This window comes from Elephas maximus, chromosome 19, assembly GCF_024166365.1.
Source record: "Elephas maximus indicus isolate mEleMax1 chromosome 19, mEleMax1 primary haplotype, whole genome shotgun sequence".
Classification (NCBI taxonomy): Eukaryota; Metazoa; Chordata; class Mammalia; order Proboscidea; family Elephantidae; genus Elephas; species Elephas maximus.
In genome coordinates, this window is record NC_064837.1 from 59,088,316 (window position 1) to 59,114,263 (window position 25,948).

At 43.0% G+C, this 25,948-nt stretch overlaps 1 long non-coding RNA gene across 4 annotated transcripts in view; it reads left to right on the top strand.

Moving 5' to 3' along the window:
- The window catches only part of LOC126063241 (uncharacterized), a 75,046-nt gene that overhangs the window by 10,713 nt on the left and 38,385 nt on the right, over nucleotides 1-25,948 (top strand). For 2 of the 4 annotated variants that reach the window (XR_007514229.1, XR_007514228.1), the window contains 2 exons: nucleotides 4,828-4,962; nucleotides 7,889-25,940. This is a non-coding gene — a long non-coding RNA (uncharacterized LOC126063241). Of the gene's footprint in view, nucleotides 1-1,995; nucleotides 4,963-7,888; nucleotides 25,941-25,948 lie in introns of those variants that run through there. The other 2 variants (XR_007514227.1, XR_007514226.1) reach the window with 1 other exon arrangement.

Genomic DNA, 25,948 nt, shown 5'->3' on the forward strand with positions numbered 1-25,948 from the left:
AGGAAATTAAGGAAAAAAAAAAAAAAAAAGCAAAGGAGGCTTCGATCTTTAAAGAAAACTGGAAGGAAGTATAAATTGGGGAGGTTGGAAGAGTGGGGGAGAATCAATATGGCAGGTTGCCTGTGTGGAGGTGTCTGTGAAGGTGTTGGGCTCATGTGTGGGTCCCCAGAAAGTGTCCTAGCTGGGAGACAGGAGTAGACCTAGAATTTCTCCAGTGCCTTTGAGTCCCCATCTCATTCTGAGCTGTCCGCAGCGATGATTTTGCACTTGCTTTCCTCGGGGACTTTATCCTTTATCCTAAGGTAAAGCATCTCCCTTCTCTCTCCTTCCCATTTTTGCTACATCTCTTCTTTCCGCTTTCCTTACCCTACAATTCTCCTTTAATTACTACTAGCTTCAGTCCTGGGGAGTAAGATCAGGCTTGGCAAATGACCCATTTCACCAAGCTTGCTCTTGAACCTGGTTCACATCTTCACAGCTTTCATTGGCCTGAATGTGACTAAAATCAAGAAGAGTCTGACGGAATTCGAGCTGAGATTTTTCAAAAAGTGAACAGTGTTTGCAGAACTAAAATCCCTTCCTGGTTCTGTGTGAATAGGGCCCTAGGTAATGTGGAAAATTTATGGATCCCCTTCTGGCAACTACAATTTATTTGGCACTTGTAGTCATGATCAGGAAGGTTTGCATCTTTCAGTTAGTAAATGAGCCTTAAAGGTAACTTTTCATCATTAAAAATATTCCTTGCTTACCCTCTCCCCTTCAACTAATGAGGCACGCTTACCAGCAACATCATGTAGACCTATTTGCGAAAGTTTGATTTCCTTAGCTACAGAAAGAAATAGAAACAGAGATGAATTGCCTCTGTGCCTTCCCCCAGCTCTCTTAGCACAGACAGTAGAGACTCCTCTGTGTGTCTAACCAGGGCTGGTAATGAGAGCTTTGAAAACTATGGGCAAGGATAAGTAATTCCTGTGGGTAACAGGCTAAGGCAGGGAAGAAGGGGCGAAGAGAGGGGGGAAAAATTTTACGATAGGGGAAAGAAGGAACGATCTTGACAACTTCCAGACCCAGTTCAGTTACTACTCTGTGTATCAACTCCATGACCACTATCCTCTGCTTTAAAGACATCTACCATTGGTGGTGCAAATGCTTAAGTGCTCTGCAACTATCTGAAAGGTTGGTGGTTCGAATCCACCCAAAGTACCTTAGAAGAAAGTCCTGGCAATCTACCTCCAAAAGATCACAGCCATTGAAAACCCTGTGGAGTGCAGTCCTACTCTGACACACCTGGTGTTGCTATGAGTTGGAATTGATTCCAAACCAAAAAATCAAACCCATTGCCATCGAGTTGAATCCAACTCATAGTGACCATATAGGACATAATATAACCGCCCCACATAGTTCCCAAGGAGCACCTGGTGGGTTTGAACTGCCGACGTTTTGGTTAGCAGCCGTGGCTCTGAACTACTACACCACCAGGGTTTCTGGAATTGACTCCACTTGGTACTAAGTGATGTGTTCCTCATACTTGAAGAGACGTCTCATTGGTTAGTGGCTGTTCCCTGGCTTAATGAGATGTGCCTGGGACTCCTGTATGTGCTCAGCTGGGGTTGGGGGCTGGGCCCAACATGGAAGAGCCCAACTCTGCAGAAGCAAAAGCAATGAATGGGGCAAGGATTGTGAGCTCTTGGCCAGAACCAAACCATCCTTCACCAATGACACTGTCTACTTGTACATCCAATAATCAAATTCTCTCAATTTGTGGCTAGTGAGGTAATCAGCATGTATGGCTTTTGGTTTCATTAGAAGCAGTCCTCTTTGAGCCAACCCTGGATAATACCTAAATATTAAAATTATAGGGTTTTTGACCAGATGCTGCATCATGAAGAGTGGTTTTCTCCTATTCATCTTGTCCTATGACATCTGCTCTGCTCCTGACCCGGTGGCTCCAGCTGCTCCAGATCCCCATTTCATAAAACCTGGTGAATGCTTGGGGCCTGGAGCTGTAGCTCCGGGTGGCTTACCCTTTAACTGTTTGTGTGGTTCTCCTTTGCAGAGTAGGGGGCCTTCCTCTGCAGCCTTGCCCTCTGCTGCCTCCTTGGTTTTGTCCTCAGAGCTCTGGGTCCCCTCCTGGTTCTGTAGCCCCTGCCCTGGGGGCACATGCTGGTCTTCAGGCTCATCTTCTTGTTTCTTGCTCTCCGCCTTCCTCTCACGGGTAGCTCTAAACATTAAAAAAGTCCACCATCAGGTGTGAGGTTTGGAGAGCTTCAACAGCCCCCAAGCAGCAGCCCAGGATGGGGCCATGAGAGGAAGAGGCTGAACTGGAACCCCCCAACCCCAAGAAAAATGGTTTAATCTGGGATGAAGACAAATAGAGGCTGTCAGCTTGTTCTTGTGTATGGTAGTAACAAGAGAAGGGTGGGAATACTCTCCCGAGGACAACTGGAGAACAGGTGTTCCACATTAATACTCCCAGTGTGACACCCGAGAAATTTGGATATACACATATATATCTTTATATAATTTTTAAAACAAATTTCATTTTTTGTATAACTATACAACAACTATATAACTATATACAAGGAAAACAGTCTTACAGATGGCTGTTCCTGAGGGAGGGCCTGAAGCAATCATTTAACAGCCAGTATTTCATTTTTTGTACGTCAAAGTGTGTATTCCTTTTTTTCTTTTTCTATTTCACCTTATATCAATTGTTTGTTTATTTATTTACTTCTTTTTAAAACATTAAGCAGTTCTTCAGTGACTCTCAAAACACCTACATTATCTCACACTGGCAACCCTGATGAAGCCCACAAGGTTCTTCATGATCTGACCTCTGTTCTTGCCCCTATCTACCCCCACCCTCCCAAGCACTGTTTCACCAGGAAACCATTCCAGAGCCCTGGAAATGCCAGGGGCTCTCAATCTTCTGCGACCTGGCTAGGGTTTCTCCGTCTGTCTGGAACGCTTTCCTTCCCTCCCTGGCACTCCCTTCTCTTAGAGAACTCCTACTTGTCACTTTCTTTAGGGTGCTGTCAGAGGCACCTCCTCATCACGCTCCCCAGGCTTAGACCTACCCCCTTTCTGCTTTCAGGCATCTTGTGAGCATCTCCATTTTAGTAACGACCAATTGTGTTATGGAGCCTTGGTGGTGGAGTGGTAAAAGAGCTATGGCTGCTAACCAAAAGGCTGGCAGTTCAAACCACTAGCTGCTCCTCGGAAACCCTATGGGGCAGTTCTACTCTGTCCTAAAGGGGTGCTATGAGTCAGAATCAACTGGACGGCAATAGGTTTGGTTTTGGTTTTTTTGGCTTTAAACGTGTTATGGAGCCCTGGTTGCGCAAATGGTTAAGTGCTGGGCTGCTAACCTGAACACTGGTGGTTCAAATCCACCCAGCAGGCTCCGCGGGAGAAAGACTTGGTGATCTGCTCCAGTAAAGATTACAGCCAAGAAAACCCTACGGAGCAGTTCGACTGTGTCACATGGGGTCGCTGTGGGTGGGAATTGACTTGACGGCACCCAACAACAATTGTGTTACAATGATCACTATCCTTGCCTGTCTTCTCTCCTAGATTATATGTTGGCCATGAGGTCACAAACTGTGTCTACCTTGTTCACCCATGTATCCCTAGCATCTGGCAAGAGGTAGAGGCTCAATCCATATTTTTTGGCTGGATGACAAATTATTAGGTGAAGGTAGAGGGGAAAAAGAGAGTCGATTCAAAATAATACCTATGTGGGAGAGTTAGGGAACATTTAAAATTATCCCTGGATCCACATGGTAACCTGTGTCAGTTAGGAGCAGAAAGCCAAGGGGGTGCTTCTCTACCTGAGAAAGTTGCCTCTAGGAGTGGTCCAGAGTGCTTGGCCATAGTAAGGGCTCAGAAAGCAGGCCATGGCTTTGCTTTGTGGTTAGCCCATTTACAGAAACACTAAGTGGGAACATCTCTGGTGGGTTTAGTTTTTCCCCCCTGAAAGCCAAAGAAATTGAATAAAAAAACCAGCATCCTAGAATAATGAGGATTTAACCCTGAGAGTATGGCCCTCGGACACGCTTTTAACTCAGTACTGAAGTGACTCCTGAGGTTTACCCCTCAGCTAAAGATTAGAGAGGCCCATAAAACAAACAATAATACAAGGAGCTCAACCATGTATGCGAGACTAAATGGGCACATCAGCCCAGAGACAAGGATGAGAAGGCAGGAGGGGACAGGAAAGCTGGATGAACGGAAATGGAGTACTCAAGGTCGAGAAGGGGAGAGTGTTGACAAGTGGCGGGGTTGGCAACCAACGTCACAAAACAATATGTGTATTTATTGTTTAATGAGAAATGAATTTGCTCTGTAAGCCTTCATCTAAAGCACACACACACGAGAACAGTTGAGGATTTAGAAACAACTCAGTTGCTATTAGCAGCCTTATGTTTAACACCCGTCATTTAACCGGTCTCACTAATACTGGCCAGAAGCCTGACTTTCTTCATGCCATACAAAAAAAAAAAAAAAGCATCCTTTTTCTTTTATGAGTTTAAACTTGATGGCTTCTAAAGTGGTGGTTTCTGAAGCCTCTATCCACTTCCATCGGTCCTGTCCCTCCTCTCAAAATCCAAGCTGAAGCAGTTTGTATGCTGCCCAGTTGTGAGCAGCTGGGCAGTTTTGAGGAAAACAACATTCTGAAGCTCAGAAGAACATCTGTTCTGTATCTGGTGGTTAGATTCTTCCAACTTTTCGAACTACGTATGACATTTGAACAGACAGCCCTAAGGCATATTTCGGCACCTTAAGGAAATCTACACTTAATAAAGATGTTATTTTACATTTCTCGAGTTCCCAATTCCAGGATTTTGAAGAGTTTTGCTCCTTTGGGCTTCTCGTTTCTAAAGCATCACCATCTCCCAGACCGAGGCAGATATGCAAATGAGCACGAACGCACAGCACTCAATTAAACCATGCCTTGTCAAGGTAAGTGATGCCAATAAATGTCTGCTGGGGCCTGGGGATGCCCTGGAAGAGGGAAAATTCTGGCACTTAAAAAATTACATTCATAAAATGTCAAAGACAAGAGAATCAATTTTAAAGGGCTCCAAGTCAAGGAACCAGTGGGGAACCGACCAAATTTCCATCTGCTTCAAATTAAATGTGTTTATTTTCTTTGTGTTTTGTTCCCTAGCTCAGCATCATCAGTTAGAAAATATCTTCTGTCATCTTAACTGAGAGTGTATTTTTATAAGCTTATCTGGGTGTTTGCTTTCACTCACACACAGATGGTGATAGCCATTCCCTCACCTTGACTCTGATGGAACTTTTGGGGGGCTCTAATAGGGTGGTGTCTGTGGGCTCTATTCATTCAACATCTTTTGTCCTCTATGATGTCCCAAGGTGCCCTGGTGGTACCGTTTGCCCTCGGCTACTAACATAAAGGTTGGCAGTTCAAACCTACCTAGTGGTGCTGTGGAAATGAAATAGAGAAAATACATTTTCTTTAGTATTTTAATATTAAAGTAGAGAGAATATATTTTCTAGTTGGTTTTAGTATAGCTGTATAAGCTGTGATTAATCTCTAGTCTTGGAAAAATGGCACAGGTTCTGTTCAAGATGTGGCTGAGCAGCCTGTCCCACTCTTAACACAATAAGCATGACTGAGCTTTGTTTTGCAAATAGCCTTCAAGCTGCAAGACAGCAGCTAGGAAGGCTGCCCGGTGCTTTTGATCTGCAACTTTCTTTCTTGCTCCTTATCTCAGTCAGAGTGGACTTGGCAGAGCAGTTCCACTAAAAATTACTTAAGTTTTTTTCAACCTGTTACAAACATATAGATTAGAGTCCAGATGTCTGACATGCATATCTTTAGTTTAATAAAGAGTTTCTTGTAGTTGTTTTGTGAGGTATAAGACCATCTGTGGGCTACGTGCTTAAAAACAATAGGTAACCCTGACCTTCCACCCTATAAAACCCTCCCGTTAGCCCTTTAGAATTAGAATTTGGGAGAAATTTAACCACCTCTGTCTCTTGGACACCAGTGTCCAAAAAAGCCCTCTTGCTGCTTACCTCCTCCTGTCTCAGTATTGGCTTTGTGGCAGGTGGCTCGAACCCGTGATATGCGGTAACAGAAGAAAGGTCTGGAGATCTGCTTCTGTAAAGATTTCAGCCACGAAAACCCTACAGAGCAGTTCTACTCTGTAACACATGGGGTCACTACGAGTCAGAATTGACGATACGGCATCGTGTTTAACGGACTATTATGTCCCAGAATCTTTGCTAGGTGCTGAAGGTACAGTGGCAACCAGTCAGTAAACAAATATGTAAGTATAGTAAGAAGCCCTGGTGGTACGGTGGTTAAGGGCTCAGCTGCTAACTGAAAGGTCAGCAATTCAAACCCACCCAGAAGCTCCGTTGGAGAAAGGCCTGGTGATCTGCTTCTGTAAAGATTACAGCCAGGAAAACCCTCTGGGGCAGTTCTATTCTGTCACATGGGGTAGCTGTGAGTCAGAATCGACTCCACTGGCACCAGACAACAACAACGACAAAGTAAATGTAGTTTGTGAAAGGTGTCAGAGGGGAAATAAACCGAGGAGATAGAGAGAGAGAGAATAACTGTCAAGGACAATAGTTAGATCGGGCGGTCAGAAAGGCCTCTTTGGACAAAAGAATTTGGGGCTGAGACTTGAAGGATAAGAACAAGCCATTCAAATAGAAACGGGGATATGGGTATTCCAGGTAGAGGGAAGAGCAATTGCAAAGGCTTTGAGACAGGGCAAACGGTCAATGCACTCGCTGCTAACTGAAAGGTTGGCAGTTTCACTCCACCCAGAGGTGCCTTGGAAGAAAGGTCGGGCAATCTACTTCCACTCAACAGTAACTGGAACTGGGAAGTAGAAATTCATTTTGAACGTATTAACTGGAGAGACCTGTTACCAAGCACTATGTAGAAATGAAGAAATCTCATGCCAAGAAGTCTCTTACAAGGGTGAACCTTATAACTTACTGTTAACTCTAGAAATAATGATAGAAACACTAGGGAGGCCAGGCTATGAAGCTTGAGGCAACTGAAGTTTGGGGAATTAGAGAAGATTCAAGGCCTGGCAATAAATCCAGTGAATGTTATAGCATAAAGAAGCAGGGACCATGGATTTTCTCCTTCTTTTCTGATCAAACTGTATTCCTGCATTGGAATAAAAGTGCTAGGTAAGAGCATGCAGAGCCCATGGGTGGTGCAGATGATTTACGGGCTCATTGCTAACTGAAAGGCTGACAGTTGGAGCCCCCCCCTCCCCGGAGGCACCTTGAAAGAAAGACCTGGTGATCTATTTATGAAAACTTAGCCACTGGAAACCCCGTGGAGCACAGTTCTACTCTGACACACGCGAGGTCTCCAGGAGTTGGAATTGACTGGACAGCAACTGGTTTTAGATGAGAGGTGGGTACGGGGAACCCAAGGGCTGCTTGTGCTGAGATGGCTGGTGGAACCATCCAGAAAGGAGGGAGAAAACCACGACCCAGAGGGAGGAAGAGGTACTTGGAGCTTAGAAGGCATGCCTAAGAATGGTACAATCTATTTCTTTAATATTGTCCTTTGAGATCCGGGGAGTGGAGCGAATTTTTTAAAAGCTCTCCTGTAATATGCCATTCTCTCTGTGATCAGGCAGGAGAAACAATGAGTGGAGGCCTCCTTCAGCGTTGCTTCAGCTCAGGCTTTTGCCTTCCTATTATTTTTCAGCAGGTTGTTTGCTTTCCCAGGGGCCTGCCCTCTTCTGAGTACATGCTGTTCCGTTCTTTCCCTTGCTTATCTCTTCTTCTGTTTGGTGTTCTAAAGGTGTCTGTGGGGCTTTTAGGAAGCATAATATTTGGATGGCTGGTGAGCAGCCTGCAAAGCAAAATGTATTCTCTCCAGGTTATCGCTGGGAGCTGACTGCGAAGAACAGAGTGTTCCCGCCGGCCTCTGGTTTGTGTGCCTGGAATCCCAGAGCTGTGCCCGGGAAGGGCCTCTACCGTTGGTAGGAAGGGTAAGTTTTGGAGTCAGTTCTTAATACCAGTTGCCGGGGAGTTGACTCTGACTTATGGGGACCGCAGGTGAGTCTAAGTAGAACTGTGCTCGCTCCATAGAGTTTCAATGGCTGATTTTTCTAAAGCAACTGAGCACATTAACCGTTTATACCACCCGGGGACTCCAGACAAGCAAGATATCCAAACAAAACAAAACAAAACCCCCACTCTTCCCTGGAAGGAAAATGAGGAACGATCAAGTATAAGGAAGTATTAAAAAGAAACACTGGATATTTTTCCAAAATATTATATCCTTGTAACATGTCTGTCTTAGCCACAGCTAAATGTTGGAGTTCATTTAGTATGATTTCCAGTGTGAGTGGAGATACCCACACATTTGCAAAGCTTTCAGATGATAGCAATAGCTACCCCCGAGCGCTTTCTGTGTGTCAAGCATCGTGGTAAACTGAATGTTATTGAATCCTCAGAAGAACCATCTGAGGTAGACATTGTTATTATCATCTCCATTTTACAGACGTGGAAACTGAGACAGAAAGAGTTAAAGTAGTTGTCCCTTGCAAACTTTGCTAGATTGTAATGGAGAAAGTTGGCTTTTATCACTGAGCATCCCTCCACCCTTGACTGTCGCTTGTCAACTGCACTTATACGGGTTACAAAAAACAAACAGACAAGCCTGTTGCCGCTGAGCGATTCTGACTTACAGCAGTCTTATAGGACAGAGTAGAACTGTCCCATAGGGTTTCCAAGGAGTGGCTGGTGGATTCGAACTGCCAGCCTTTTGGTTAGCAGCTGAGATCTTAATCACTGCCCTAGCAGGGCTCCATTTATAGGGTTACCAAAACCAAACCCACTGCCATCGAGTTGATTCCGACTCATAGCGACCCTTATAGGACAGAGTAGAACTGCCCCATAGAGTTTCTAAGGAGCTCCTGGTGGATTTGAACTACCGACCTTTTGGTTAGCAGCCGTAGCACTGAACCACTATGCCACCAGGGTTTCCACTCGTAGGGTTAAACCAAAAAACCAAACCTGCTGCCGCCAAGTCGGTTCCGACTCATACAGGGCAGGGTAGAACTGCCCCATAGCGTTTCCAAGGAGCGCCTGGTGGATTCGAACTGCTGACTTTTTGGTTAGCAGCCATAGCACTTAACCACTATGCCACCAGGGTTTCCACTTACAGGGTTACAAACCAAAAAACGTTTGTTTTGTGCCTAATTGACCACCATTATGTCGGCAAGTTAAATAATAATAACTTGATAGATTTTTGTGGGTACCAGCATGAGTTATCATGCTAAGATGTTTACATATTAAACTATTTTTTTGTGTGTGATTTTGTCACCCATGTTATTCAAACACCAGCTGACAGATTGGCCAAATCAGTGGGTTGTCCCCTCTGTCTAGGGAAGACTGTGCTGCTCACACCCAGAGCTTGGCCCTGGTGACGCAGAGGCGGGGAGAGAGGTGAGCTGATTACCTGGGGTCGTAGGCTGTCATGCTTTTGCTTGCTCGGGCAGCCTTCCACTTAGAGAAATGGAACATTCTCAGGAAGGTGTCCAGATTCCACAGTGTTGACGGGATTTCAGTCTTTATCTCTGACTCTCTAGCCTTTGCCCTTATAGGAAACCCCAGGATTCATGGGGATTCCTCTCCATTCCTTCTCTGGCTTCCTAGACCCTGATTCTGGGCTCTGGACTCCTTTGGAATGTTGACATTGTGATGTCCCTGGGAATGTTACAGATGGAATTCCGAGACCTTGTTCAGCTGGCGACTCAGGGAGCAGATTTCACTTTTTGCGTGCAGCAGTATAATTTTACCTGTCTTAGCTTTGCTTATTTCGGAGTGTCTTTCCTCTTTGTGTTCTGCATGTGACGTTTTAAAGAAATGTTATACCTGGACAAGTGGGGAATGAACAGTGGAGCAAGATCCATTTCCCTGCTCTGACTGGTATTGCCTTGATTCGAAACCACAACCACTGCTTGTTCACGTGCTTCCATTTACTTGGGATCCCAAAGAGACGTGATCCGATCTGCCCACATTCAAGAGTGAGAGAACTGCCTAGCTCGATGATAGTACCTACCAGTGTTACTGCGGAAGTAGTAGTATGTGGTAAGTAAAGGCAGCTGACATGTTGAGATTCCGCTTGGCTGTCTGCCCAAACATCCCCACGAGTGTTCCCTCAGCAGTCCTCAGCTTGCAGTTTCTATCAGAGGACCTCTGAGAAGAAGGCCTTGGAGCCACATGAGAAGTACCCAACACTGTGGACAACACTCCCGTGGGCTTTTCAGCTTGACCATTTGCAAAGTGGGGATTGCAGCAATCTCACTGCCTGTCTCAGAAGGCTGCTAAAAATTTGAATGAAATAAAGTAAAATTACTTTACAAAGCGTTGTAAGAACTGTACAAAGCGTTGGTGTTGTTTATTGCCTTCGAGTTAATCCCAACTCATGGTGACCCCATGTGTGTCAGAGTAGAACTGTGCTCCACAGGGTTTTCAATGTCTGTGACCTATCAGAAGCAGATCGCCAGGCCAGTCTTCCAAAGTACCCCTGGGTCAGTTTGAACTGCCAACCTTTCGGCTAATAGCTGAGTGCCTAACCACCCAGGGACTCCAAACTGTAGAAAGTACTGTACAAAAAAGTCATGTAAGAGCATTATACAAAAATGAGGACTTGTTGTCATGCATATATGATTGATTTTTAGGAGCTCCCAGCTACCTAGTTTCTCTTCTGCATTGTTAGTAATGTTTTGTATACTGTTTATGCCATGTATTAGGGCTCCTAGCCTTGTCCCTATTTTTTCTTCCATACTCTTTATTGTTTTAGATTTTATATTTAGGTGATACAAGGGATTCTTACTACTTTTCTTTAATATGATTTATTTTATTTTTGCCATTGTTGTTGAGAATATATATAGCAGAACATACAGCAGTTCAACAATTTCTACATGTACAATTTAGTGACGTTGATTACATCCTTTGCGTTGTGCAACCATTCTCCCTTCTTTTTGGAGTTGTTTCTCCCCCATTAATATAAACTCACTGCCCCCTAAGTTTTCTGTCTAATCTTTGGAGTTGCTGTTTTCAGTTCACTTCCATACACCAAAAACACCAAACTCATTACCATCAAGTCAATTCTGACTCATTATAACCCCATAAGACAGAGTAGAACTGCCCAATAGGGTTTCCAAGGAGCAGCCGGTGGATTCCAACTGCAGACCCATTGGTTAGCCGCTGAGCTCTTAACCACTAGGCCACTAGGGGTCCTGATTCTGTATAGATAGATCTTAGAAGAGCACAGTGCTCAAGGCAGATATTCTTTACTAGTTAAGCTAAACTATTTTTTGGTTTTAAGAAGACTTCGGGGGTATTTTTGATTTAAGGTTTAAAAGTTATCTTAGGGCAATCTTTTCAGGGGCTCATCCAGCCTCCATGGCTCTGAGAAAGTCTGGAGTCCATGAGAATTTGAAATTCTGTCCTGCATTTTCCCTGTTTTGATTTGGATTCTTTTACAGAATCTTTGATGAAATGTTTGGTATTGGTAGCCGGGCACCATGCAGTTCTTTTGACTTCATGGAAAATGAGGCAGTTGTTCATAGAGACCATGAGCCACACTGTCCATTTCCTCCTTCTATTCCTGACGCTCCTTCTTCATTTGTTGTTCCGGGCTAATAGAGACAAATCGTTGTGCCTTGAATGACCACTTGCAACCTTTTAAGGCCCCAGGCACTACACAATGGACTAGATGGTACAGCAGAAGCACTAAACATTGTACTAGGCCAATTAACTGGGATGTCCCATAAAACCATCACGCTAAACCTCCAAATCTCACTATTTTTGAGTGTTTGAAAATTTCAATTATAACAAAAGTTTAAAAAATACTTCCTTGTTTGACTATTAAAGGTTAAAAACAAGGATTCTATAGCCAGAATACCTGGGTTCAAATCTAACCTCTGCCACTTACCAGCTGTGTGACCTTGGGTGAGTTACTTGACCTGTCAGTGTCTCAACGGTCTAATTTATAAAATGAGGGTAATAATAGTACCTACCCCAGAGACTTGTTTTTTGTTGTTTTTAGTTGCTGACAAGTTGACCCCTGACTCATGGCCACCTCATGTGCAACAAAATAAAATGCTGCCTAGTCCTGTACCGTCCCATAGTCAGTTGTAGATTGGACTGTTGTGATCCACGGGGTTTTCATAACTGATTTTCAGAAGTAGATTGCCAGGCCTATTTTCCTAGTCTCTTTTAGTCTGGACACTCTGCTGAAACCTGTTCAGCATCATATCAACAGGCAAGCCTCCACTGACGGATAGGTGGTGGCTGTGCGTGAGGCGCGTTGTCTAGGAATCGAACCTGGGTCTCTCACATGGAAGGTGAGAATTCCACTACTGACCCACCAATGCCTTATACGATGGCAATAACAGGGACAAAAACAAGGGGCCTAATGATATTCCGTTCACGTCTCTGGTCAGGCCAAATTCTTGACACCTCGCTCTCACCCCAGGCAGGAGCAGGCAGGCTTGTTACTTAGTAAATTATGGATATGTGTTTGATAAAGAAAATAAAAATCCTTTGGGTTCTGAATATCTCCATTTACAAGGAACCTGAGTAAAGGTCAAGTCCAGCTCTTTACGTAAACATACAGAATATATTTTAGCCTGTCCCATTGTTTCTGAACAAAAAGTAATAAATTTATGGTAGTCAAGATTGATGCTCACAATAAACAGACATAACATAATACTAAAAATACGAGTTTACAAGCAAACACCAAAAAGAGGATTAGCCCATAAAATTGTGTTAAAAACAGTGAGACTGAATCTTCAGGGGATAATATACAGGCAATACTTTTCTACTAGCCTGTTAAAGTATATATTTTTTCCAGGCAGATAGGCAGCTGACTACTGGCAAAGCTGCTCGATGGAATGGTTTAATTCTTTAAGAACCAATTTTCCAGTTCTCTGGGCCCCACTGAAACATTACTAAATTGTATTATCTGAGAATTCTTGGGACAGTGAAATAAAGGAGGGGAAATCTGCTGGTGTACCCAGTCAATTTAGATGATGTTGCAGGAAGAAGTTAATAAGGATCATTCATATAAAATGACATTTCCTGATATTTATGCAAAAAATAGTGAATATAAATGATTATGACGAAGGCAGCCTGTTAGCAGAAAGCTTCCCTTTTCACCTAATCACCAGTTAATGTAACTTGGAGAGAAACCAATCTCCTAATGTTCCTTAGTCATTCAACATCTCTCTCTGAGAGGGACGTGTCCTGACTTTCTGAGGCATTGGCAGGCTTGCTGAGTCTCCACATTCCACACAGTGATTTCTCCACCAAAGCTGGCTGCAGCAAGGAGATCAAGAAGTGGAGGTGGACACCCATCCACAGCTATGATACCTCCATGTGTAGCTGTTCTCCCTTCTAAGAATCGTCTGTAGTCACGTGCATGTTCTAGAAAGATCCAGAAGAAGAGACTAATCTGGATTCCCAGAAAGGATGGATCACCTTTGCAAAGTGGATGAGTGGCTTCCCCCAACCCTGCACTCCTAAAAGAGCTTTAAGACACCCAGAGCAGATTTCAGTTGACTCTCCTCCCCCTCCAGTGGAGAATGTACAATTCAAAGCCCATTCCAGATGGCTTTCAGGGTATTCTCTGGGTACTAATGACTACGTGAACCAGAGACACAGCAACCAGCCTCCTCTCTCCCCAGCGATTTTGTGGTTCATTTCTCCCACCTTACCCATTCATTCTTCCCCCTCAACATACTCTTGGAATTACTGTATTTTTCTCTCCATGTTTATGCTGATTACACATTTGTTGGTCTTGTCTCCCATACACCCTCTTTAAAGGGCAGGGTTGGAGCTTTTCTTCACTACTCATTATCTGCAGTGTCTATTTGCAGGACAGCCTGCCTTGCTGGGGTGCGGTAAAGGCTTGTTTACCAACTCCTGGTGTCTCAGTATGCCCTCTCTTCCGCTCTGGGAACTAGTCCGACTAAACTTTAGTTCAGGTCTGGTCAAGGCAGTTCAGGTCAATCTTGTCCACAGCTATTGAGTTCCTCCTATGAAGCGGAGCCCTCGTGGCACAGTGGTTAGGAGCTCGGCCGCTATCCAAAAGGTCAGCAGTTTGAATCCACCAGCCACTTCTTGGAAACCGTATGGGGCAGTTTTATTCTGCCCAATAGGGCCGCTATGAGTCAAAATCGACTTGACAGCAATGGGTACATGATTGAAGCATGGAGCCAGACCCTTTAAATGAATAGGACATAATGTTATGAATTGAATTGTGTTCCCCTAAAATTTACATTGAGGTTCTGACTCCGGTACCTGTGAACCCAATCTTTTTTTGGATATAGGGTCTTTGAAGATGTTAACAGTTAACATGAGGTCATACCAGAGTAGGGTAGATTCTAATCCAATCTGAGTAAACCAGAAAACTAAACCTGTTGCCGTTGAGTAGATTCCAATGCATACTGACCCTGTAAGACAGAGCCCATACGGCTTTCAAGGCTGTAAACTTTACAGAAGCAGACTGCCACATCTTTCTTCCTTGGAGCAGCTGGTGGGTTTGAACCGCCAACCATTTGGCTAGCAACCGAGTGCTTAGCCACTGTGCCACTGGAGCTCCTAATCTAAGTAGTGTCCTTATAGAAGGGGAAAAGAGACACAGAGGGAAGAGGGGCAGAGATGGAGTTATGCCGCAGCTGCAAGCCAAGGAATGCCTGAAGCCACCAGAAACTGGGAGACAAGAAAAGTCTTCCCCTAGAGACTTCAGGAAGAACGCGGTCCTACTGACACCTTGCTTTCAGACTTCTAGCCTCCAGAACATTGAGACAATAAATATCCATTCTTTAAAGCCACTAAGTGGTATTTTGTTGCAGCAGCATTAGGAAACTAATACACACAGTCTGTGCCTCCCAGAGCCTTTGAAGCCAGAGGAGGCATTAGTACCACCATTTTCAGCCTTGCTGAAGCTGCCAGGTCCGATTCTTAGTGAGATGTGTCACCAGTCATTTGTTACTAATAATAGCTGAAGATCTGAATGGACATGACTTGCTTTTAAAAATAAATTTGAGTAGATTCAGAGTTATTTTTTATAATAACCCTTCATAATTTCGCTAGCATTGTTTACGATTGTGAAACTCTAGTTTTCAGCTTATTTTTTTTTTTTGCTGATGCGCATGCCCCACACATATCCATAGGCCTAGGTAAGGAGTGGTTGCTTCATTTCAACTGAGACATAAGTAAGACAGGTGATGGTGTATGTGTGTCAGCCAGTTCACTAGCTCTGACTCCATGCCTGTCTCATCAATTCAAGAAAGCATATCTGGATGCAGGTTGTTGATGTGACATTACTACAGACACCACCTACTAGGGAAGAGCGAGGTAACTTCTAAGGAGGAAGGAAAGAGACTGGTAACATTCTCAGGTTAAGGTGGCTCTACGCTGGGCATAAAAAATTGGACACGAATTGGACAGATAGCTCTGGGGTACAGGGATCAGCAGTAAGAAGATTTGGGCAAAGTTGCACAGAAGGGGACAGCGTGAATGGTGTTCAGAATACAATGACTTGTCCAATGTGAGAAGGAGGAGGTGAGGAGTGTTGTAGGCTAGAACAAATCATGAAAGGCTACAAATAGAAGATGGAGATATTTAGACTTTACTATGTGTCACAGGAGCCCAACTGGTGCAATGGTTAAGTACTCAGCTGCAACCCAAAAGGCTGGCCGTTTGAACACACCCAACCTCTCTGCAGAAGAAAGACCCTGGCAATCTGCTCCAATATAGACTACTACCTAGCAAACCCTATGGGGCAGTTCTAGCCTGTCACATGGGGCTGCTGTGAGTCAAAAATTGACTCAATGGCACCTAACAACAACAACAACAGGATTGAATTGTGTCCCCCCACAAAAGATATGTTGAAGTCCTACCTAGCCTTTGGTACTTGTGAATGGGACCTGGTCTGGAAACAGGATCTTTGAAGATGTTATTAGTCAACATGAGGTCATATTGGAGTAGGGTGGGCTCCAATCTAACATGAGTGGTGCCTGTACAAAAGAGAAGAGACACAGAGACATAGAGGGAATTAGATGGCCATGTGATGATGGAGGCAGAGGTTGGAGTGCTGCTCCTATGAGCTGGAGTCCCTGGGTGGTTTGAATGGTTAATGCCCTCGGCTGCTAACTGAAAGGTTGGTGGTTTAGTTTACCCAGAGGCACCTTAGATGAAAGGCCTGCTGACCTACTTCTGAAAAATCAGGCATTAAAAACCTTATGTTGCACAATTATACTCTGACATGCATGGGGTCACCATGAGTCAGAATCCACTTGGCAGAAACCGATGGTGGTACGTGCTGGGTGGTGTGGTAGACATACTACATACGCATTTCACTTCATCCTTAGAGTATCATTCAGGTCACGTAGCCTCTCGGTGCAGAGACAGTATTCAAATCCAAGTCTGTCTGACTTCAAATCCCATATTCTGTTCGTCAAAACACATTCCTTGGGGCCCAGTAAAGGGTTTCTAGAAAACTAAAACCTAAATCGCTGGCTTCCTGTTGGTGTGAGGATCTTAATGGGAACCTAAGAGGGGACCTAATGAAGAATCAAGTAGCTGGGCTGGCTGCCTTCCTGGGCTGTGCTGTATAAACCACAGCTGGCCTTCAAGGCTGAGAAAACACAAGCTCAGGTCTTTGCCGGCTCAGGCTGGCTGGGATCAGATTGACCTGATCCTTCTGAGACCTTCATGTTTTAGTAGAGGGAGAGGTGATGATTCTTTCCATCCCAGGTGCCTGGAAGTTCAGCTGGGGAGGTCATTATCCCATCAACAGCCTGCCAAAGAGATGCTCTGCTTTTTCGTTCCTTCTCAACATTTCCTGGCAGCAGCTTCCCCTTTATTCTCCCCCTCTCAGTCTAAACACAGGACTTGGAAAGGACAAGGAAGAAGGGAGAAAGGAAATGAATTCAGGGTCCATAACTGAGGAAAAGGGGCCCTGGTGGCACAGTGGTTAAGCTATTGGGTGCTAACTGAAAGGTCCGTGGTTGAAGCCCACCAGCTGCTCCACAGCAGAAAGATGTGGCAGTCTGCTTCTGTAAAGATTTACAGCCTTGGAAACCCTATGGGGCAGTTGTACTCTGATGCTTAGGGTTACTCTGAGTTGGAATCAACTCGGTGGCCACGGGTTTGGTTTTGGTTAACCAAAGACAGGAGCTACATGACTGAAGGAAGACACCGCTCTGTCTTACTGTTGCCCATTTGGGATCAAGAAGAAGAAGGCCCGAGAAGAGGAGGTAATTTTCTCATGATCCCTTTCTGACTTTTGGCAGCTTGAATTGTAGAACTGCAAAACCAGAGCAGGTTTTTCCGACTGCTTTGGGCAGCAGAATGAGTCCCAAATGTCACATGCCTGAGCTCCTCCATTTGTTGAAATTAAGGCCAGCTGCTTGACAGCCAGTAGCTGAGGAATGTGGAGGTGCTAGCTGGTGGATGGGAAGCACAAAAACTCACTGCTCTAACTAGCTTGTTGCTCCTTTGGGAACATGGAGGAGAGGGGGCAGTATAATTGTTCTTTTCCTTCACTGGTTTACTTTGAAAGAAATCTATGACTTAACTGTAAGTAAAGGAGAATGATCTTTTAAACAGTACACCAAAAGTTATACAACCCAGGAGTATTAAATCCTATCATTGCTGTCATATTGACTACAAGCTTATTCCAAATATTTTCTGGGGTTGCCTCTTCTGTAATCATTGCTTCTTTACTTTCCGAAGTCATGCATAAAAGCCTATTTATCACAGAGGACGTGAATTAAGATTAAACATATCTGGCACGTCAATTGGGCCCTGGTGGTGCAGTGATTAAGAGCTTGGCTGCTAACCAAAGGTCAGTAGTTCAAATCCACCAGCTGCTCCTTGGAAACCCTGTAGGCCAGTTCTACTCTGTCCTATAGCATCACTATAAGTTGGAATTGACTCAATGGCAATGGGTTTGGTTTTTTGGTTTGGCATGACAATAACTGTAAATGGCCTAAAAATCATAATTAAAAAAATATGGCTAGATTACAAAGCAAAACCCAACTATAAACTGAAAGAGATACATTTAAAGCAAAATGATTACATTAGTTGAAAATAAAAGAATTAGAAAAGGCACGCCAAGGAAATATTAAGTCGAAAGAAAGCATGAAGCCTCCTTTTAGTATCAGACAACGTTGAAGCCAAGGCAAAAAGCACTAAATGGAACAAAGAGAAATTTTTAAAGTAAACCAAAAACAAAACCAAACCCATTGCTGTGCAGTCAATTCTGACCCATAGCAACCCTAGAGGACAGAGCAGAACTGCCCCATAGGGTTTCTAAGGAGCACCTGGTGGATTTGAACAGCCGGCCTTTTTGTTAGCAGCCATATCACTTTAACCACTGTGCCACCAGGGCTCCTTTTAATGTAAAGAGTACAACATTTAGGATTTAACAAATATGGTCTCATCATACTGTAGTTAAAAAATTTAGATATTTCAGTGAAGATTTACAAAACGAGGAGATTTCAAATAAACAAAACTTTAGATTTTCAGTTTCTCTTGTAAAATCAGAAGTTCTGTCAACACTGTGCTTGAATTCTCATGCAGCTTGAACCAGCTAGGCAGTGAATGGAAAATGATGGCCTGTGGCCTACCACCCAAAGAAATATATGCTAAGTCACACACTAATCAAACTCCTGAAAACCGAAAACAAGGAAAAAAAAAATCATAGAAGCAGAGAGAGAGAAATGACATTGTACATATAATTGCTCATTGGAAACCATGGAGGCCAGAAGGAAATGGCATAACATTTTTCATGTGCTGAAAGAAAAGAACCGTCAATCCACACACAATTCTCTATCCAGTGAAAATACCCTTCAGGAAAGAAAGGAAAAGCAAAGTATTTTTCAGATGAAGAAAAACTAAGGAAATTTGTTGCCAGCTGACCTACTCTAGAAGAGATTGGTAAAGTGGATAAAAACGTGATCCAACAATAGACAAAATTAATGAAATAAAAAGCTGGATCTTTGAGAAAATCAGTAAACGTGACAAGCCTCTATCAAGACTAACAGGAAAAAAAAAAAGGAGTAAAGACGCAAATTACCAATATTAGAATGAAGCAGGAGATATCACCTCAGATCCCTCAGACATCAAAAGTATAATAAAAGAATAGTACAAACAACTTGAATACTGAATATACCACGGACTGCCAAAAGAATGAACAAACCTGTCTTGGAAGAAGTACAGCCAGAATGCTCCTTAAAAGCAAGGCTGGTGAGACTTTGTCTCACATACTTTGGACACGTTATCAGGAGGGATCAGTCCCTGGAGAAGGACATAATGCTTGGTAAAGTAGAGGGTCAACAAAAAAGGAGGAAGACCCTTGATGAGATGGATTGACTCAGTGGCTGCAGCAACCGGCTAAAGTGTAACAGTGATTGTGAGAATGGCACAGGACCGGGCAGTGTTTCATTCTGTTGTACACAGGGTTGCTGTGAATCGGAAGTGACCCGATGACACCTGACAACAACACAAACAATGCTGTATACGTGAATTTGATAATATAGGTGAAATGGACCAATTCCTCAAAAGGCACTAAAACCAAAAGCAAATCCATTAACGTCGAGTTGATTTTGACTCACGGCGACCCTACAGGGCAGAGTAGACTGTCCCAGAGGGTTCCCAAGGCTGTAAATCTTTAAGGAAACAGAGTGCCACATCTTCCTCCCCTGGAATGGCTCCTGGGTTCTAACTACTGGTCTTTTAGTTAGCAGCCCAGCACTTTAACCACTGTACCACCAGGGCTCCTCAAAGGACACTAACTACTACGAAATGTGAAATAGCCCTGTAACTACTAAAGAGATTGGTATAATATTATACTGAGGAAGTCAGTATAACTTGACCAAGGCAAGGTCATGGAAGCTTCATAGACACATCCAAACTCCCTGAAGGACCGAATTCCTGGGCTGAGGGCTGGGGAGCATGGTCCCTGAGGACATCTAGCTCAATTGTCATAACATAGTTTATAACAAAAATGTCCTACATCCTACTTTGGTGAGTAGCATCTGGGATCTTAAAATCTCGTGAGCGGCCGTCTAAGATATTCCACTGGTCCACACCATCTGGAGCAAGGGGGAATGTAGAAAACTAAAGTCATAATAGCAAGATTAGTCCAAAGGACTAAGGGATCACAACTACCACAGCCTCCACCAGACTGAGTCCAGTACAACTAGATGGTATCCAGCTACCACCACGGACTGCTCTGACAGGGATCACAATAGAGGGTCCCAGACAGAGCTGGAGGAAAATGTAGAACAAAATTCCAACTCACAAAAAAAGACCAGACTTAGTGGTCTGACAGAGACTGGAGAAACCCCGAAATTATGGCCCCCGGATACCTTTTAACTTAGTGCTGAAGTCATTCCTGAGGTTCACCCTTCAGCCAGAGATTAGACAGGCCCATAAAACAAACAATAGTAATAAAACAAGCAATAATACAGGCCCATAAAACAAACAATAATACATGTATATAAGACTAAATGGGCACACCAGCCCAGGGGCAAAGATGAAAAGGCAGGAGGGGAAAGGAAAGCTGGACAAATGGAAATGGGGAACCCAAGGTCGGGTAGGGAAGAGTGCTGACATGTCTCAGGATTGGCAACCAACGACACAAAACAATATGTGTATTGATTGTTTAATGAGAAATGAATTTGCTCTGTAAACCTTCATCTAAAGCACAATAAAAAAAAAATAAAGAAATTGATGTAATATTAAATAGTCCTATAGCTGTTAAGGATCCCTGGTGGTGAAGTGGTTGAGCGCTTGGCTGCTAACCGAAAGATCAGCAGTTCGAACCCACCAGCTGCTCTGTGGGAGAAAGATGTAGCAGTTTGCTTCTGTAAAGACTACAGCCTTGGAAACCTCATGGGCAGTTCTACCCTGTCCTATAGGGTCACTATGAGTTGGCGTTGACTTAACGGCAATGGGTTTGGGTTATTTTTGTTACAGCTGCTAATTGAAAGGTTAGTGGTTCAAACCCACCCAGCGGCCTGCAGGACAGTGACCTGGCAATTAGCTTCCGTAAAAGATTGCAGCTTAGAAGACACTATGGGGCAGTCCCAGTCTGTCACATGGGGCTGCTATGAGTCGGAATTGACTTGACGTCACCCAGCAACAACACAACAGTGTAACCGCTGAAGAAGCTCAGATGATTTCGCTGGAAATTCTACCAAATGTCTAAAGAATTAACACCAATTCTATACAATCTCTTTCAAAAAAGTAGAAGAGGAAGCAACACTTTCCAAGTCATGTTATGAGGCCAGGGTTACCCTGATACCAAAACCAGACAAAGAGTACAAAAACAGGAAAACAATAGGCAATGTCCCTCATGAATATAGCTAACACCCATTTTTGTAAATAAAGTTTTATTAGAACACAGTCATACTCATTTGCCTACTTGTTATCTATGGCTGCATTCACAGTACAATGGAAGAGTTGACTCATCATGATGGAGGATGCATGCTTGGCAAAGCCTAAAATATTTATCATCTGGCTCTTTATAGAAAACGTTTGCTAATTCCATCTGGAGCTGGGAAGCAGCTGTCTGCTGTAGATAGAACATGGAGTCTCCAATTAGCAGAGGTTTTCCATTTCTTATTATATTACATCTGGCCAGTGTCACTCATTTGTGTTTTTTTCTTCTTAGCCTTTGTACATATTTGCAAAACTGCTTTACAGCCACACTTTTTTGCTTCCCAAAATGCTAGAATTGGTTGTGGTAAGTTTATTTTCAAATATTTGATCCATCCTTTGAAAATAAAAACTCTGCTCCAGCAAATATGGAGTGGCTTGTAGCAGGTATCAATTCTGCTGAAAACAACTAGGAAAGATGGATAAAGTACAATAAACATTTCTGTGAAAGCTCCAGAAGGCAGCCAAAGCGGAGGGGCTGAGATTCTGGTAAGAAGAGAAAGATTCTGTTAAGGAGCTCACCTTTGGTAAGTTCTACATTTGCTTTCTTCCCCTAAGGGATATGCCAGTGTACATCGTGGGTCATATAATTTGAACAAAATGAGGTTACATATAGTTTGTGGCAGTCATACTGAAGGAGGGGGATAAAAGTGGCAGTGAGGACTTAAGGGAAAATGTCCAGAGAAAAGTAAACAGCAGAGAAATTAGTTTAGCATCCTATGTGCAATTTTTCCTCGAAGCAGATACCGATTCCCGAGCTGCACAACCTCAGAGCACGATGTTAAAACACCAAGCAGAAAAGAGCTGCTGAGAGTCTCAAATGCCACGCAGAGATTTCAGCAGTCTCAGAGCTGGGGAGATGAAAATTACCATTCAGGTCCTGCCAAGGAGGAGCGGCTCAGTAAACACCCTTGACTTTCAGTGGAGTCCCCTAACTTACAACAAAAGTGCCATGGCAGAAGAGAGAGAAAAGGGTGGTTTTTTCAACAAATGATGCTGAATCAACTGGATATTGGTATGGAAATAATGAATCTTAATTGCTTAGTTACAGTGAAGACACAAATCAGTTTTGGATAGGTCTTAGACCTGAATGTGAAAGTTAAAACAGTAAAGGTTCTATTAGAAAACAGAGAAATGTTTTCATGATCCTAGGGTGAACAATAGTTTCTTAAACAGGACACAGTAACACTAAGCATAAAGGAAACATTGATAAATTGGACTTATAAAAGTAAAGAACTTTTTTCCTCCCATCATTGCCTGGGAGAAGAAATTTGAAATACATATATCTAAAAAAGGACTAGGTCCCTGGGTGGCGCAAATGATTTGCACTTGACTACTAACCTAAGTTTTTTTTGACTAAGATTGGAGGTTCAAACCCACCCAGTGGCACTGTAGAAGAAAGGCCTGGTAACCTACTTATGTAAAGATTACAGTCAAGGAAGCCCTACAGACCAGTTCTACTATGTAACACAAGAGGCTGGCATGAGTCCAAGTGGAATCATAGGCAATGGATTTGGTTTGGTTTGGAACAAGCACTTTGTATCTAGCATATATAAAGAATTTCTATGAATCAATAACAAAAAGACAACTGGAAAAAAAAGGGGGGGGGGGAGATAAACAAGTTGAATAGGCACTTCACAAAGAGAATTTCCAAATGGGCAATCAGGAAAGGAAAGGTGCTCAGCATTATTAGTAATTAAGGAAATGCAAATTCAAACCACAGGAGGTACTATTAGACACCCAAATGGCCCAAATTAAAATACTGAAAACACTAAGTGTTGTTGGGGACCTGGAGTAAATAGAACATTCATACACTGCAGGCCAGAGTATAAATTAATATAATCATTCTGAAAAACTGTTTGCCAGTGTCTATTAAAAATATGCATACATGCATTCCCAACTATACTCAGCAATTACATTCTTAAATATCTACCCAACACAAGAAAGGCCTTATATATACCCCAAAACATATACAAGAAATGTTGATAGGAGCATTCATTATTCATAATAGCCAAAAAGTGACAAAACCCAAAATATCCATCAAAGTAGAATGGATAAATAAATAGTTATTATCCTAGTTATCTAGTGCTGCTATAACAGAAATACCACAAGTGGATTGCTTTAACAAAGATAAATTTATTTTCTCACAGTCTAGTAGGTTACAAGCCCAAATTCAGGGTGCAAGCTCCAGGGGAAAGCTTTCTTTCTTTGTCGGCTCTGGAGGAAGGTCCTTGTCTTCAATCTTCTCCTGGTCGAGGAGCTTCTCAGGCACAGGGACTCCGGGTCCAAAGGACACACGCTGCTCCTGGTGCTGCTTTCTTGATGGCATGAGCTCCCCAACTCTCTGCTTGGTTCTCTTTCTTTTTTTATCTCTTAAGAGATAAAACCTGGTGCAGGCCACACCCCAGGGAAACTCCCTTTATGTCAGGATCAGGGATGTGACCTGGGTAAGCATGGTGTTACAATCTCACCCTAATCCTTTCTAACATAAAATTACAATCACAATATGGAGGACAACTACAGAATATTGGAGATCATGGCCCAACCAAGTTGATACATACATTTCTGGGGGGACATAATTCAATCCATGGTAGTGATATATTCAAACAGTGGAATACCGTATAGTAATGGAAACAAAAATAAAACTTGAACAAACTATGGCTACAAGTGGCAATAGGAAATGACTCAAACTGTGTACATTTTATGGTTCTGTAAATATAAAGTTCAAAAACAGGAAAACTATAGTGATAGAAGTCAGAATAGTGTTTGCCTTTGGGTGGGAAAGAAAATGGGGGAGGCTTCTGGGAGGCAGTTACAGGAGTGTTTCAACTTTGTAAAAGTTCATTGAGCTGGGTACTTAAGGTTTGTGCATTTTTCTATATTATGCTTACTTCAAAATAAGTTTATAGAAAGAAGGACTTTTATTCAAGACAAAAGGGTTACACCAGCCCAGGGGCAAGGACTAGTAGACAGGAAGGAACAGGAAAGCTGGTAAAAGGGAATCCAAGGTCGAGAAGGGAGAGTGTTGACATGTTGTGGGGTTGTTAATCAATGTCATAAAACAATATGTGTACTAACTGTTTAATAAGAAACTAGTTTGTTCTGTAAACCTTCGTCTAAAGCACAATAAAAGATTTTTTTTTTAAAAAAGGACTTTTTTAATGTTAAAATAGTGGAAAGAATGTTGCCACTGGCCATGAAATCAGTTCCTGAAGAGGGATTCCCAAGCTGTTTTGAGAAACGAGAGTCACAGGAAGATAGTTACCTTTCTAAGCACTTTCTAAGGGACAACATTCATGTACATGTTCAGCCTATGCTTGTTAAGAAACAAAGTCTAGTCTCTTTACATGCAGCCTTTTTCAACCTGGGTGTTGTTAGGGCATACAGCCCGACAGAAAATGATTTGAATGACTGTGTTCTCAATTCTCTCAAGGGTAGTACAGTCATGTGCCTCATAAAGTCCCTTCGGGCAACATCTGACCACATATACATCTGTGGTCTCATTAGGTTATAATAGAGTTCAGAAATCCTGACCAGAGAATGGGACACAGCTGACGTAAATGGATGTAGTGAACGCAACAGCTTCCCACACACGCAACACGTTTATTTCATGTCTCTTGTATACAAAGTGATTGCGCTACCAGGTGTAAAATGGAATAGTAGGTATATAACCTATAATACATAAGTCTTGATAGTCATAATAAATGCCTATGTTACTGGCTTATGTATGTACTGTACTTTCTATCATTATTTTAATGTGAACTTTCCCTACTTACAAATAAAAAGTTTACCTTATAATAGTGTATGCTTCGACTCGTAGGCAGCAGCATCGAGCATCATGCGTCTTTTGAGTGTTGTAACGTTATCTTTCTGTTTATCATTTGAAAATATTAATGTGAAGTTCATTGTGGCTCCCAAAGGCAGCAAAAGCAATGCTAGTGAAAGCAGGAGCAAAAGGCAAAGTATCAATTTGAAAGTGAAACAAAAGATTATTAAACAACACAAAGGTGGAAAATCAGTGCATGCTCTCGCTCGAGATGTAAGCATGTTCACACAACATCCGAATCGCGTATCCTTCTTCACAGAATGTATGGTGGACCTTAAGCGACGTATGACTGTACATAGTTGGGACCATTCTAGACGCAAAGGAGAGAAGTTAACTCATCACCTACAACGAATGCCTCACGACCCTCACTTCTGACTCACAGGCCATTAGGTTTAATTCCCAGCAGAATCCAGAGTTAAGAAGGGCTGTGAGTTTAGAGTCTCTTCTAGAACCCTGGTGCTGGGTGGAGGTGTGGAAATGGAGCTAGTTATCCTATCCAGTCCTGCAGGCTGCTTTTTGACCCTCTCAGCATGAAAGCAATTTATTTCCAGATACTGGGGAGAGTTTTCAACATTCAAGGAGTAACTGTGCTACAAAAAAGTAACTGTGTGTTTTAGAGTTTCTGTTTCTCCTTCCTTTTCA